General features: G+C 45.0%; 1 protein-coding gene across 2 annotated transcripts in view; it reads left to right on the forward strand.

The window, feature by feature from the left end:
• JAZF1 (JAZF zinc finger 1) overlaps positions 1 to 15,825 on the forward strand; it is a 336,781-nt gene that overhangs the window by 296,767 nt on the left and 24,189 nt on the right. The gene's annotated exons all lie outside the window — the stretch shown is intronic.

Below are 15,825 nucleotides of genomic sequence, written 5' to 3' on the forward strand. Positions count from 1 at the left end.
AGTTATACACTCGAGATCTGTGCGTTGCATTGTATATGTACTTGCCTCAGTTCAAAAAGAATTGGTGGCCAATGCAGAAATGAGGAACAGGAGGCCCCAACTTCCACCCATCCTTGAGTGAGCAAATAGTGTTTCCTCTGCTGTAAACAATCCATTTAAGAGCAAAGGAAGTAAATACATGCGGTCGTTTGAATACGAAAATCTCTGGAATTTCCTCTCCATTGAAGACAGATAGTAAGTGTAATCCTTATTCTCAGCTTTCTTAGGAACATTGAGGAATCAATAGTGTGGTCAAAAGAAACAATTGCAATACATCCTAAATGGAGAAATAAAAGGAGGGAGGAAGATAAGGACAAAGAAATGCTAGTTGCCAAATGCTTGGTCTTAGGCCGCAGTTAGAATTGATTAATGACTAAAAGGATCCGGGATAGAAAATTCTAGCATCGGGATCTTCCAATATCCAGAACATTTTGCTTCCCATGAGATAAAGAGTGAGTGCTTCATTATGTTGAGAATTTTTCAGGAAAGAAAAAGCGGCTCAGTTTTATCCTCTGAAACTCCATAAACCCAGTTTCTATCATGGGCAGACACTCAATAGCAGCTTCTCTTCAGCTGTGGTATTTGCAGTGACAGAGATATCTATAATTTACCTTCTAATGAAAATAGTTTTGAGGCCTCCCATGTTAGCAATACCTTGCTGAACCATGCACACCTAGTTATAAACCTCAATTTCATCTCCGCTATTAACTGTGTTGTTTAATCAAGCTCAATAAAAATAATACGTCCACTGTTGAGAATTCCCACAAGAAATCTTAAAAGTCTTGACAGTCTGTTTCGCCTCGTGCTAGAAAGAGTTCGTGGCAAGGCTTTGGCTCTCCATCCGTGTTGCTTTTTCTTTGTCCCAGCAGGAGTCTCTGCACTGGCCAAAAAAATATCAGGAAAGATCACAAGATAAAGTTATTTTAAAGGGCACACGTTCAGACTGTGCTGCTCCCCCAGTCCCCCTACCCCACCCCCAAAAAGGAAGGCAGTCCAGAGCTCACTCGCAAGCCAGCACCCATCAGTGCACACCTCTCAATAATTTTTCTTTGAAAGCAAGTTTCAGAGCTGCAGTGTGAGTGCTAAAGAGAGCAACGGACAGTAAGCCTGGAAAACCGTGCAGATTTCCCTGGAAACATGGATAAACAAACAGACACGCAGTGCTCCCTTACCCCTCGACCGCGAAGGTGGTGGGGATTTAACACCTGATGAATTCGTAGCCCGGCCAAATGTCTGTTTCCAAAGAAGGCTTTTCTTTTCCCTCCCACCTAAAATATAGCATATTAAAATCAGAGAAGCCCTTTCATCTTCACAGGTATCACAGCAGCAAACTTATTTTAATGTCTTTTCCATGTGGGTCTAGTTTTCAGAATAAAAACCCCGGGCACATCCAGCTGCACAGCATTAAAGACAGAACCTGCAGAAAAATGTGAAAGCTTTAAGCTAATTTGTTCTTGCTAAAAAAGACAATCCAGGTACAGAATCTCCCCTGCTCCTGTCCCAGGGGTTTGTACAGACTTCTTGGAAATGCACTGAAAAGGAAGCAGTATCTGACAGGAAGGGAGAAAGTTAGGCAGTTGGATCCTCTGCGGTGCCAGAGATGGAGAGGTTTCTTGTTGGCCAGCGAGCTTACATAGTTCCTCCTTGGAAAACTGGTTGCTGGTGTTAAATTTATATCCATCAGACCAGCAATGAGTTGGCTTGATCTTATCAGATTGAAGATGTGTTTCCCACTCCACTGGGCTCAATAAGTTGTTTGTTAAAACCTAGCCAGTTCAGACCTTTTTTGGCATGGAAACATTTGGCATGAAACACACATCAAAAATCATCCCTAAGAAACTGAAGTTGGTTGAGGGACAACTGTGTAGGAATTTGAGATTTAACTATGCCATGATGTGCTATGTTTTCTACATAGTCACTCAATTATTACTTTTTTTTTTTTTCCTCTAAAGGCAAAATAGGCAGCCAAGGTGTTCCAGATGATTACAGGCCAGAGAACAGTCACTCAGAGAAACTGTTTTTCCTCTCATCAGATAATTTGGAATAAAGTGGATAAAGTAGCTGGACAGTGCCTGCTATTGTCTACCTGCTAAGATGTCTCTGTACAGCCTGGGTCTGGGGGGAGTTTTTAGTTTCAAAATAGATACATTTGGGAATCCCTGGGTGGCTCAGCGGTTTGGCGTCTGCCTTTGGCCCAGGGTGTGATCCTGGAGTCCCACATCAGGCTCCCTGCATGGAGCCTGCTTCTCCCTCTGCCTGTGTCTCTGCCTCTCTCTCTCTCTCTCTCTCTCTCTCTCTCTCTCTCTCTTTCATGAATAAATAAATAAAATCTTTTTAAAAAATAGATAAATTTTGGGATCCCTGGGTGACTCAGCAGTTGAGCATCTGCCTTTGGCTCAGGGCTTGATTCCACAGTACTGGGATCGAGTCACACATCGGGCTCCCTGCATGGAGCCTGCTTCTCCCTCTGCCTGTGTCTCTGCCTCTCTCTCTGTTTCTCATGAATAAATAAATAAAATCTTAAAAAAAAAACAAAATAGATACATTTTTCAAAATCGTCATAATAAAAAAACATGTGTAAAGCAGATTTCTCTTGTAGCAAATAGTGAAAAAGGTGTTTTATGTGTGAGAACTCTCAAGCTCTCTATAGGCTATGTAACTGCATAGTTAAAATGTCAGTGGCAAAGTTTGACTGGAAAACAATTACATAGAACCTTAAATTCGGGGGTGGAGAGGACCTCAATGTGCTTTTCATTGGCTGCTATGTTCAGGGCAGAACCCTGAGGCATTATTTTAGCTGAACTCCCAGGTACTCACAGACATGAAGACCAATGCCAGTCACTCCATTCTGGATGATGTTTTTGGGACACAATCATGATCCTGTATCTTGAACAGGCCCCCCATTCCATCCCCTTAGATGACTACTTTCTAAAATTACATAAAGTTCTGGGCCATTATTGTGTTGAAACTCTCATGACATGAGGGAAAAAAATGTCTCCCTAAAATTCAACTTGATAAAGTTTATTTTGGCAGAGCACTCAGATGTGATGGACAGTATTTCACTGCCATTAAAGGGAAATGTCAGTGAAAAAAACTTTAAAAATTTTTTAAAGAAAAACTTTTTTTTTTAAGATTTTATTTATTCATGAGAGACACAGAGAGAGAGAGAGGAAGAGAGAGCCAGAGACATAGGCAGAGGGAAGAGAAGCAGGCTCTCCATAGGGAGCCCAGTGCAGGACACTGTCCTGGGACTCTGGGATCATGCCCTGAGTCAAATGCAGATGCTCAACCACTGTGCCTGCCACCCAGGCATCCCAGGGAAATAGTCTTTGAAAAAAATTCTTGATTTAAAGCCGCTTGGTTTCAGTAATACATGTGTGTGATTTAGAATATCCTATGTTGCACCTAAAAGAAATTATTAAGACTAACAAAACTTGACAAATCATTAACTTTTAAAAGCATAAAATTAAAACATTGCAGCTCAGTTGCGAGTGAGCTGCCAAAGGGGCCTGGTCTGGGGTTGGTTGTGACAGGCTAGATGGGTTCCTACCACCACCTGTGGACAACGCACCACAGCCCTGAGGGCTGTGTGTTTTTTGTTTTTGTTTTTTTTTTTCGCCCTGGGAGATGAATAAGCCCCCTTTGGGAACTAACACCATAAAAATGAAACTATAAAGTAATTGCAAATATAAAAATTGGGATTTTAAAATTCTTTTCAGAATTTAAATCAGAGGTTCTGGGATAACTACATAAAGTTAGCATTACAGAAGCATACATACACCATTGGCAATTAATACGTGGTACTTGGCAAGTACACAGCAAATTAAAAGTTAGTAGAATCCAGTTAACACATGTGTAAAATGATCTATAAAGCCATGCTTCCTAAAATGAGTCAGTAATATTCCAAAATGGATTTATTTTTTTCTCCCTTTTTTCACTTCTCAACAAAGATCTGTTTCCTGGCATCATCAGAAGAGGAAGGCTTGCCAGGACTAGAAAGCTCATCCTTTGTCACGTGGAAGCCCTTGAGCTATCGATGTGGCAGTGAGAAGCCTCGTCCCTTTGATTCTGTCAAGCAAGGAGGGCAAACTGAAAAATGAATTATGCTATATATAAACTTGAAAGGAGCTTCATGTTCACGGTAGCGGTGACTCTTAAAAATAGCAGCTCACAGCCTCCCAGAATTTCTGTTCACTTTGTATTTTCTATTGTGATTGTATATTTTGGAAAGATGACAGGACTGAGAAGTGAGTGGATATTTTTCTCAGAACATTTTGCCTCTGTCATCTTCCAGAAGATGGCAATTTATGGCTCCCTCAGAGCGATGTCAGGTTCATGTCTAGAAAGCATTCTGAGTGGCCTGAATTTATTAACATAATAAACCGTATTGTTACTTAGGGGCCCAATTAATAGTTGTCATTGGTTTTTCTCATTGACAGAGAAAGATATGAAACAGAATCAGCTCTGCATGCTGGTTCTTTCCAGTCTTGTAGTAAACTGTCTTCCCTTCGGTTCGTGATGCTTACCATATGGAACTCTGGCTTGAAGTTAGTTCAGGTGACCACAGCATAGTGTTACTAAGTCTCAGGTGTTGGGCCTCATTCCCATGTGGGCCAGACATCCTAGGACCATGACCCATGCCCTTGATGCCAGCTGAATGTCAAACAACAGGTAGCATAGTCCCCTTGAGATCTCTCAGGAAAGAGTTGGAGAAGCTGTGGTAAACACACAGGGCCAGATAAGGTTCTTAAAGATTTGCCTTATCCCTGGCTTGACCCAAGGGGATCGAGGTCAGTGGTAATACAATTATGAAGAAAACAGTTCACAGTGCCTGTCTCTGAAGTACTCTGAATGGCCTCACATATTCATCTTCCTGGTCTTTTGTGCTCAGTACAGATGTCTTTGGAATATTCAAAAGAACTGGAGACTGACAAAGATGAATTGGTTAAAGTAAATGTCTTAAAATGGGGGCGGCCCCAAACCGTCAGTGCTTGTTGCTGAGAAAGGACAGAGATTCTAGAGCTTGGGTGGAAGAGGCTCCATTCCAGTTCTTGCTCCCTGTAAGATGATGGTCAGAGGGGCGCATGGTGGGCTCAGTCAGAAGAGCATGTAGCTCTTGACCTCGGGATCTTGAGTACCAGTCCCATGTTGAGTGTAGAGATTATTTAAATAAATAAACTTGGCATGCCTGGGTGGCTCAGTGGTTGAGTGTCTGCCTTAGGCTCAGGGCATGGTCCCAGAGTCCCGGGATCAAGTCCCACATCAGGCTCCCTGCGGGGGCCTGCTTCTTTCTCTGCCCATGTCTCTGCTTCTCTGTGTGTGTGTGTGTCTCTCATGAATAAATAAAATCTTTAAAATAAATAAATAAACAAACTTTACAAAAATAGTAAAATGATGGTCTAAGATGGGAGAGCAGCTCCATTCTCTCCTTCACCCCATGGGAGAGAGTTCTTGGAAGAGAGTGGCAGGTGAGTGATGCAATGATTTTATTATGTAAGTCGTTGTTCCTTGACACCCCTGAAATTAGGAGGTGCGCTTCTGCCCCAAACTCCGCCCGGCCGAGGAAAGCATAGGAGGCAGGCCAGCATGGCATAAAACACAGCATCAGACCTAGGCAGCCATCATCTCGGCTGTTGTAATTTTATCACAAGCATAAAAAAACAAAGAAAGAAAATAGGGTGCCTCCCATTCAGTCAGTGTACATATTGTCTGGGGGAAACTTTGTTTTGTGCTCACGTGTGTCGTTTTCTGTGTTGTGATGTAAAATGTCATTTTTCACTGGATCATGATCAGAAAATTTGAACGACAGTGTTACAGGCTCATGGAGTGTAGTGACAGGCTCAAGCTCCTGTAGCCAAATTGGGTCAAAACAAAATCCACACTTCCTGTTTCCACTCTTGTGCTTTCCCTCTCCGTCACACTCCAGCCACTACACAATACCAAGTGTGTGTTCATAGGCAGTTGTGTTAGATTCAGAGTCCTCCATTCATGAGACCTCATCAGACCGTGGCCGTGCAATTCCTTCCGGGCCTGCAGATCCCAGAACGTTCCCAGACTCCCATCCCCAGAACAAACACGAGCTTCTTTACCAGAGCCCAGCCACAGAGGAAGAAACAGGTTTTTTTCTCTATTTGTTTTATTTTGGGGCTGGGGGCAGGAGTGGTGCTAGAAGTTTCTCCTTGGTTTAATCAATGATCCGTCCTAGGGAGTAACTAAGCACTTAGTATGCAAGACCATCCTCGGGTCTGTGAAGATGAAGTCCTGGTGGGAAAGAAAGCGTCTTTACCCTAAGCAACTCAATGGGAAGGAAAAGAAAACGTGTCACAACAAATATGGTATCAGAAAACTGTATCTGTGCCAGATGACAGGAGGGCAGGGCAGGGAGGGGCCCAGAGAGCAGAGACGGCCCCTGAGTGGGGCAGACGTGGTCTGGAAGGACTTCTGGGGAAGATACTCTCCTACGAGAACTTGTTTGGGTCCAGGCCTGGATTTCGCTTCACAGAAGCCTGTTCTTCCCTCCCAGAGAGTTAGCTAACCAGAGTCCTAAGCTTTCTAGACAGGTGTTTTCTCTGGGCTCGGTCCTGGGGCAGGTGAAAATGATTTCTTGCAAGTATGGCAGGAGCACATCCAGGCCCCTACCTCTACCGGTCCCGTAAAACCGGAGGTGAAAATAGTTGGGAGTTCCTCTGGGTGTTAGCACCACGGCTAAGGAATTTGGGTTAGCGTTTTACCCCCGTACCCCATCCAGACCACGGTGTCTTCACACACCCTCTTCCAAAGACCTGCAGATGTGGAGAAAGCGGACGTAACTCACGTGGAAGACGTAAAGCAGACAGAGGCTCGGTCCGTCATCCCCTGTTTCTTCCAGAAAGCCCCCCCTTCCCGTCAGGGCTCAGGGCAGCCTTCCTTCTCTGTCCTCCCTTGTTACCTTGAGTTGGTTTTTCTCACTAGGGCTCTTGTCCCGCTTTCCTGTCCTTGTTTTGACAGGGAAGAAAATAAACGTGGTCGGTGACAAAGCTGGGAGTACGGGCTTCCGCCGCAGCCCCTGCCGAAGGCCGGCGTCCTGGGGTAGCCTGCCCTCCCGAGCGGGAATTGGTCGTAGGGGAGCTTTCCCGCAGCCTCCCCGAGGAGCGAGTTCACCAGAGTAACCCTCTTGTCTAGACCGTACGAACCCATAAAGTCATCACTCGCCGGGATTTCCAAGCTACAAAGCCGGAGTAGAACAGAGTGCCTCAAGTCTTTAAGGGCCTTCGAGGATAGAGGCCCATTGTGGAGACCTGCCGTCCACACCCGCGCGGGGCCCTCCCTCCGGGAAGGGTAATGGGAACTCGCCCACCGACTCCGCCGGCCGAGGCAAGAGACCCCGGCTGGTGATTCCTGCTTCATTGGCATCTGCGACAGCCTTGCCATCTCCTTGCCTTTTCCACCCAGTACGCTACCTGGGATTTTCTGGTTCCAATTTGTTTCTAAGAGGGATCCAGCTGTGCCTCTCACTTTCTTGCTTGCCGAAGCTAATTATTAATTAGTGAGATAAAAGCAGTTTAATACCCGACGTGGCAAGATACCCTGAGAGAGAAAGAAGAAGGGTTCAGGCTTTTAATCGAGTGTTCCTTCCACTTCGGGTGCTCAGCGAAGTATTGGCAGTTGCGATGACAATACTGTTAGTGACCCTGGACGGTGGAAACGTGCCCGCTGCAGGGAGAAAGGGGAGAAAGTGTGTCCTGAGTCCCCTGTCAGAGTCCCCCCCTGAGTAGAGTGGCATCAGATGACTGAACTCTATTGCCTGTAGACTGTTCTTTTCAGAAATGATGTGGGGGTTTTTTGTTTTTGTTTTACATAATCTCTACACCAAACGTGAGACTCAAACTCATGACCCTAAGATCAAGAGCCACATGGTCTGGTAACTACACCAGCCAGGCGCCCCAGAAATTTCGTTGAAACAGAGATCATTTAAGGAGGAAAACAAATGAGGAGATATGACTTATGGAATAAAATAGTTCTGAAAATGGGCTGAAGAAACATCCCCTGGCCCCTAACCCAGCTTGGCAAGAAGCATTAGAGTTAGCCTGTGGTGCACCCACCTGGAAGAATGAAAATAACAGTGTTAGGTGCTCCTGGGGGGCTCGGTCAATTAAGCATCCGACTCTTGACCTCAGCTCAGGGTCGTGAGTTCAAGCCCTGTGTTGAGCTCCACGCTGGGCGTGGAGCCTACTTTCAAAAAAAAAAAAAGGGTGGGGGGAGAATAACAATGTTAGTCACTGTGTAGGGACACCTAAAATGTGCTGTGTTCTTTGCTAAGCACATTTTTCACATCCCCATTTTATATTTGAAAGGAAACTGAAAGGTCAGAGATGTTAAGTAACTTGTCCAAGGGCACACAGTTAGTAAATTTCAGCACCTGGATCTTGACCCAGGTCTGCCTTTCTCCAGAGCACGCTCCTGGTTGCTCTCCTCTGTGGATATGAAATGTGATTGATGGGTGTGCCCTTCAGGGTTTTCAGTACATCCTCTGCCTCGAGGATGACTATTTTCCAGGAATAACTAGGAGAGGTATTCTTGTTAATACACAGAGCAAACATTTGAGCACCTACCATGTGCCAGACATGTGTCCAGATAAAATCCATCACCCCCATCCTCAGGGAGCCCAGAGACAAGTGTGGAAGAGACAGATGATGAAGCCCACACAGGATGCTAAGTTCCTCCATAGAGCACATAGAAGGAAGGGACACCTAGCCCAACCTTGGAGGGAGGAGTCACAGAGGACTTCTTGGAGGCAGTGATTAGTGTCTCTGAGTTTTAAGAATCGGTACATCTCAGATGAAGAAAAAGAAAGAGGGTGTATGGTTCAGATGGGTAGGGAGGGGGAAAAATGCCCAGTTATCAGTAATTTGCCCTTTTTTCGAAGTACAACGGGAAGCCACAGGGGGATTTCACAACAGAGGAATGTCATGGTTTCCCTTATATTTTTTTTTTTTAAGATTTTATTTATTTATTCATGAGAGACACGCGCACACAGAGAGAGAGAGAGAGAGGCAGAGACATAGGAAGAGGGAAAAGCAGGCTCCATGCAGGGAGCCCGACGTGGGACTTGACCCAGGACTCCAGGATCATACCCTGGGCCAAAGGCAGGCGCTAAACCGCTGAGCCACCCAGGGATTCCCCTCCCCTACATATATATATATTTTTCCCTCCCTTATATTTTTAAAAGAGGATTCTGACTGCTGAATGACTGTTGGGGCACAGGGTTAAGTATGGCGAAAGGGCAGTTTGGTATCTATTGCAGCCTTCCAGTAGAGGTGGCAGTGATAGAACCAGGGCACAGGGTAGATGTGCAGAGGGACTTGGGGTGTTTGGAGGTAAAGCCTACAGGAGTTAAAGGGGATGGAAAAGGAAAGGCAGGAGCAACTCCTAGGTTCTTTGCCACAGCAGCTGAGTGGGTGGTGGTGCCATTTCCTGGGCCTGGTGGGGCAGAAACAGGTTTTCAGGGGCAATATACAGTCAAGGACTCTCTTTCTCAGAACCAAGACATGATCTTAAATCACTGACTACCTCTGTCATGAGAGACTATATTGCAGTAGTTCCCCCAAATTTCCCCAGTGACCCGGGAACACTCTAAAAATATGGATCCCTGGTTCCTGGGTGGCTCAGCGGTTTAGCGCCTGGCTTTGGCCCAGGGCACAATCCTGGAGTCCAGGGATCGAGTCCTGCATCGGGTTCCCGGCATGGAGCCTGCTTCTCCCGCTGCCTGTGTCTCTGCCTCTCTCTCTGTCTCTCTATATCTATCACGAATAGATAAATAAATCTTAAAAAAAAAAAAAAATGGATCCCTGGGATCCACTCTAAATTTAGTCAAATGTGAGGGGTAGAGCCAGGAATTGGGAGTTTCCAGCAATGCCCAGGTGATTCTAGCACCGCCAGCCCAGCATCAGGCCTTGGACTTGTTTCATATGTGCCGAGGCCAGTCGTGATGACTCGAAGGCTATTTGAGCAACCTTCCTGCCCCGATGCAAACCCCCATCATGCCACAGCATCTCTCGTTTGTTGTTGCCTGGTGAACCACTAGCAATTTTCAAAGATAAGTCATTCTCACTTGACAATAAAGGTTTGCTGACTGGCCTAGCCCAGGCTATCCCTCTTTGATGTTTTTTTTTCCCCCCTAGATGTCAGGCATATTCTAATACACAGGGAAGCTTGAAAGAATAGCCTTTTCCTAAGTGACAGGAATGTTCCCACATACTAATGTTTTTCATAAGGACTGAAGGCTCAGATGTCTGTCTGAATGATCTGATCCTCATAAATCGGCGGATTGGTCCTGGAAATCCCATGAGCCTTGGCTTTCTTGAGAGATTTATGGCACTTCCCGCTCTTGTGGAGGCCAGGAATAACATCATAGCTCCCTCAGCACTTGTGGTTCTTGTTCCTCAGGGGCCAGCAAAGGAAGGGAGAGGTGTGCTGAACCAGGACCACTTCGAAGGAAAACCATCTAGACTTCTTTTCCAAAACCTCAAAATAAGCCTCATGCTCTGCTGAGAGTCTGACCGTTCTGCCCCCTGGTCTCCTCTCCCTCGGGGTGTTCCCATCACCTTCACCCAATTGGGTTCCGTGGTGTGCGGTGGGGCCCAGAGCTGGCTGGAGCTCATGGGCACGTTCCAAGACGAGGCTGTGTTTTAAGATACTTCCAAGACAATGTTAATCGATGGGTAGCAATTAGTTCCTTCTTGGCTTGACCTAGCAGAGGGACTAATGAAGACTTCCCTTCCTAGTTAGAACCCACACCTGGCAAATCTCTTTAACCAAATTGCACATTATATTGGTGGAAGTGAGCCTGAGTGTTTTCAGCCTGCACAATAATGGCATCTAAGTATCTGCAGCTACCTTCAAAGCAGCATATGAGACAAGATTCAGAAAATGTCCCACCAGCGCTCTAGAAGATGGACAACCACAGGACTGGGTCTGATGACTCTCACTTGAAGACCCAGTTCTGAGAGCCGCAGGGAGGGGATGAAAGATGAGAAAAGAATCACTGCCCTCCAGGGGATGAGAATCTAGTTGCGGAGGAAGACAAGTGTGTAAAGAAAGCGCCTAGAAGACCCTGCCTAAAATCAGGCATTGTAATTGTCAAAGAAAGGAGCAGTCACTTCTACTTGGGAGCAATCCAATTCCTATTTAAGAGAAGTAGCATCCTAGAGAGGCCGTCAAGGACAAGGTCAGGTAAGGGCCATACCTCGGAGTAGATGTTGAACTATGGACTTCAAGCCCCAAAACGTTGCCAGACGTCAGGAAGATGGTGTGGGGACCAATCGCAGTAGACACACACCAGTTTGGTGTGGTGCGTTAGATTCACGAAGCGTACACACAGATATAACAGCCTGAAATGCTTGGCTGGGGAATTTGTGTTTCATAGAGTTGCCAGCGGGGAGGCATTTTTAATATGAGAGGTAACTAATGCATTCAGAGAAGAGCGATATTATGGACTGCAGCTATTTGGGAGAATATTTATCTGGCAGGGGAAGGAGGACGGGTTGGAGGCCGCGAGACTGGAAGCTACTGGTATATCAGTTAGGAGGTTGTTTCAATAGCCACGGTGCACGTATGGAAATAGATTTGATTTTCTTGATGAAATTTCTGCAGGTTGAAGGGGAAATGACTTGATGTGGAAGGCTTTTCAACGCCGGTCTGTGCAGCACACAAATCCCCCAAGTTGATAGAAACCTGCCCAGCTTGCTCAACATAAGTAAACCTCGTAGACATTGGAATGTTTATGTTCAGCCCAAAATGGCTCTGGTTTTTTACACAGCTGTAAAGCGTATTTAACTCCCAAATATAAAACACTTCTTGACTACTGTTTCATAGCTTCATAAAACGAGCCTCAATTGCGTAGGTGCTTTCTGTTGTCATCCCCTATCTTTCTACGCAAATCTGTTTCCTGATATTGTTATTCCAACGGGAAAAAATGCAGCCCCGCGTAAACTACCTTTTTTACAAGCAGCCATAAGAAGAAAGCCCCAAAGACAATAAGGAGCCTCTGCATTTATATTTTTAACCCAAGATTACAGATCTAACTAGCAGGGAAGCAAAATCGCTTTAATTATGAATGTTTTTCATTGTGGTTGTGAGTGTAAGTCAGTAACAGATGTTCATTTTCCCCAGCTCAACTGTTTTTAATTCTTTCTTGAACATGGAGAGAGAAATCTTTAAACGTTTGCCAAAGTTCAATTAACATCCCTGGCTAAAGGTGGAAAATGCCCTACTTTGTTTTTTCTCAGCCATATACCTGCTTTGGCTGCCTGTGCCACAGAGCACCGGGGAAAGGTTCCAGCTGGCACAGGTTTTATTACTGCAAAGTTAATTTGCAGAATAAGCTTTTGGCGGGAGGGGTCTGTTGGACTTTTTATATATTTATTTATTTACTCTTTTTCAGTTATAAATAAAATTACACTGTAAAACATTGCGGTTTAATTGCAGGAAACCCGGTGCATTTTTTTGTTGTTGTTCTGCAAGTGGTTAATAGCTTGTGTTTTGTTTATACGAAGCTGTAGAAATCTTGTGTAAGAATATGTTTACAGCCAAGGCTGTGTGACTTGGTTTATCATGTTTTTCCTGCGCTCTGTGGAACAGACCTGGCTGTTCATTATTAAAAGGCCTTTTTCTGTTGGAGAGTGGAGTTTGGGGGTCGGCAGCCGGGGGTGGAGGGGAACATTTATGTAAGAATGCGGAATGAGTGCCAGAGACTAGGGCACTCTAGCTATAAAGCCGCAACAGCACCTCATGTGATGACATTACAAGTTTGCTTTTGCACCTTAGAAGTAGTTCAACGGAATTTTCTGGAGTCCTCAGAACAAGGCACACATCGTGATAGCACCAGTCGACTTTTTTCCTCATCTCTGATCCCATGACATGTGTGACTGCATATCTAGTTCCTATTTGACAGTCCGCTGAGATAGAATCATGCCGAAAATTGCAGAACCCACTTCCAAAAGATTGGGACCATCATATAATTTGTATTTGAGGTTCGGCTTTCTGAACTTTGACTTTTCAGAAACACAGAGTCACAGAAAACATTGCTCATGGATGCCAAAACTTGAAAATTTTGCCTCCAAAATAGTGTGAAATTTACAAATGCCTACTGTGCAAGTTGCTTGGGCTTTGATGATAATGCCCATTCCAGAGATTTCCTTGTGTCTCCCCAAAGGTTTGCTGAATATCTGTTCATTAATCCTCATTTAGGCAACTGGAAAATACTTCCTTTTTGGTCTGTGACACACAGATTATGCCTTTAGGAAATCTGTGGATGACATATGACTTATAGGACTTGCAAAGGGTCATTGGGTTTGTCTTTGGATAAAGTGCATTCTCTTTACGGAGCAAAACAACGCAAGGGAGGAAATAGTAGACCCATGCTGGAAAATGGGAGGTTGGCTAAGGGTTGTAATAATCGAATTACAAATATCACAACCCCTTTGGCACGCAGGATTGACTTTGCTTCTTCAAGGTCGACCTTTATGCCTCTGGGCCAGGATTGATTTGAAAAATGGACCATTTGGATTTAGTGCTGGCCACAAATCAAACATAGTGGAGGAGGAGGACTGGGTAGTAAAGTTACTCAGTGATGTGAGAACTTAGAATTAAGAATTATCACATTCATTTTCCCCTCAGGACCCAGTTTCTCCTTAACATTAGAGTTAGCAGTTTAAGAGAAAAGTTTAAACCTTTTATCCCTCGTATATGCATGAAGCTGCCTCTGTGTATGTAGCTCATGGCTGGGGGATACAAGGACTCAATCAAAACTACCTGGGAAGTATTGCTAACTAACTACCTGTAGTTTTGAAAAGAACATACTCTTTCAACATCACCTTCTGAAAAATAAATAAGCAGCTTGTTTGGATAGACACAGTATTGGAGGACCGAGTGTGTTTACTGAGCAAACTTCTCAGAATAAGTTTTAAACAGCTTTTAATCCTCAGGAGCTGTGAAGTGAGGGAAGTTTCTATTACCTGGCTTGCAAAGGCAGGGTTATCCACCTATTTGGCCCATGAAGCCACTGACAAGACATTAAGGGGGACGGTGGACACTCAGACCTGGGTGCCAGACTTCCACCCCTGCCTGGACTTTTGCAGAGTATGTGACCAGGGACAGGTTACCTCCCCAGGCGTTGATGTAGTCCTCTGTCAGAGGGGAGGTTGGCACAGAATATCTGAGGTCCTTTCCAGACTTGCAATGTTGTCATTTTATGATTCAGTGATAACATTCTATAAAGGTCAAGCTTGGGCATTTTAATATCCATCAGAAAGTATGTACTGATGGTGTGTGTACTCAGGACTTGTAGAAGAGAGGCATAAAACTGAGTCCAGGCTCCCCTGGAACTGTAAACAGAGATAAAAGAAGCTGGAGAGACGCAGGAGAGCAGGAGCCGTGAGAGATTTGAGGGTCAGATAGTGAAAACTACCTCCTAAGAGGTTCTGGAGGAGAGGAGCTAATTGAGCCAGAGGTGCTTTTTCTTCTTTTCTTCTTCTTCTTCTTTTTATTTTTATTTTTATTTTTTAAAGTAGGTTCCACACTCAGTGTGGAGTCTGGTGTGGGGCTTGAACTCACAACCCTGAGATCAAGACCCAAGCTGAGATCAAGAGTCAAGACACCCAACTGACTGAGCCACCCAGGTGTGGGGCAGGGGTGCTTTTTAGGTGAAATTTAAGAGGTGGGGCCAATTAGTGGAGGGTCTGGGAAAATGAGATCCAGCAGTTCAGATAAACATCCTATATTTTGCACAGAGTCAGATCTTGGTAGAAGTGCTATTTCCTATCTCTAAAAGAGAGAATGGTGAAAGGACCATGACATGGTGGCCTTTTGTCACTGTATTTCTATTTTTGTTTTTTTTATGGACAAAGCCAATTTCCTAGCACATGTTCAAGACAGTGGGTGCGGCATGCCCTTCCTGGCCTGCCCTCTCCTTGATAGGATTCTGGAAAAAGGCCAGAAAGCAGTCCATCAGGTCTCCTGTGGGATTACCACACAAGGAAGTGACCCAAACAGAAGCCCCTGTGCAGGTTTGATAACGTGTCTTGGAAGCAGGGAATGGGGGAGGAGCAGCTGACACCGCAGCGTTTACACCTCCACGTTGGCACCATCAAGCACAGCTGTCTAAAGTCTCAGGAATAGTCGGTTGGCCCTCATGTATTATAAGAAAACTTCCTAATCCAGAGTGGCCACAGGCAATTCAGGCAGAACAGAATGTAAGCACCTGGTGATTTTGGAATCAGACTTGTAAATACATCATCCGTCACATTAACATGTGAGGGTTTGAGCAGAATGACGGGTCTTTCCTTATTCCTGTTGCCACTTGTCTGGGGACCGATAGATGTGGTTTATTAGGGCCACAACTACGCATCTTTTTGGCCTTCAATGGATATCTAATCAGAACTATGATTAGAACCATTACTGAAGCATGGGAAAGCCTCTTGTTTATCACCATGTGGCATTTATATGGCATTGTTCAGTTAGACACGACTTTTCATAAACACACTGAGAAGAGACAGCCTAGGAATCAGGATTTCCAGTCTAATGATGCATGTGTCCAGGGAGACCTTGAACTTGAGGAGGGCACAAGGAGAAGAGTCCACCCACCACCTCTATTCTGGGCAAGGAAGAAAGACATCGTACTACCAGTGCATGTGAGCGTCAACCCTCGTTCTCTTCCAGGCTCTGTCCATACCAGCCATCGGGGAGACAGTAGTGCAGTTCTCCTTTTCCAGGTGGGGTAACAGAGTGAATAAGTTGCATAAGATCCCA

The sequence above is a fragment of the Canis aureus genome, chromosome 18 (genome assembly GCF_053574225.1).
Source record: "Canis aureus isolate CA01 chromosome 18, VMU_Caureus_v.1.0, whole genome shotgun sequence".
In the NCBI taxonomy this organism is placed as follows: Eukaryota; Metazoa; Chordata; class Mammalia; order Carnivora; family Canidae; genus Canis; species Canis aureus.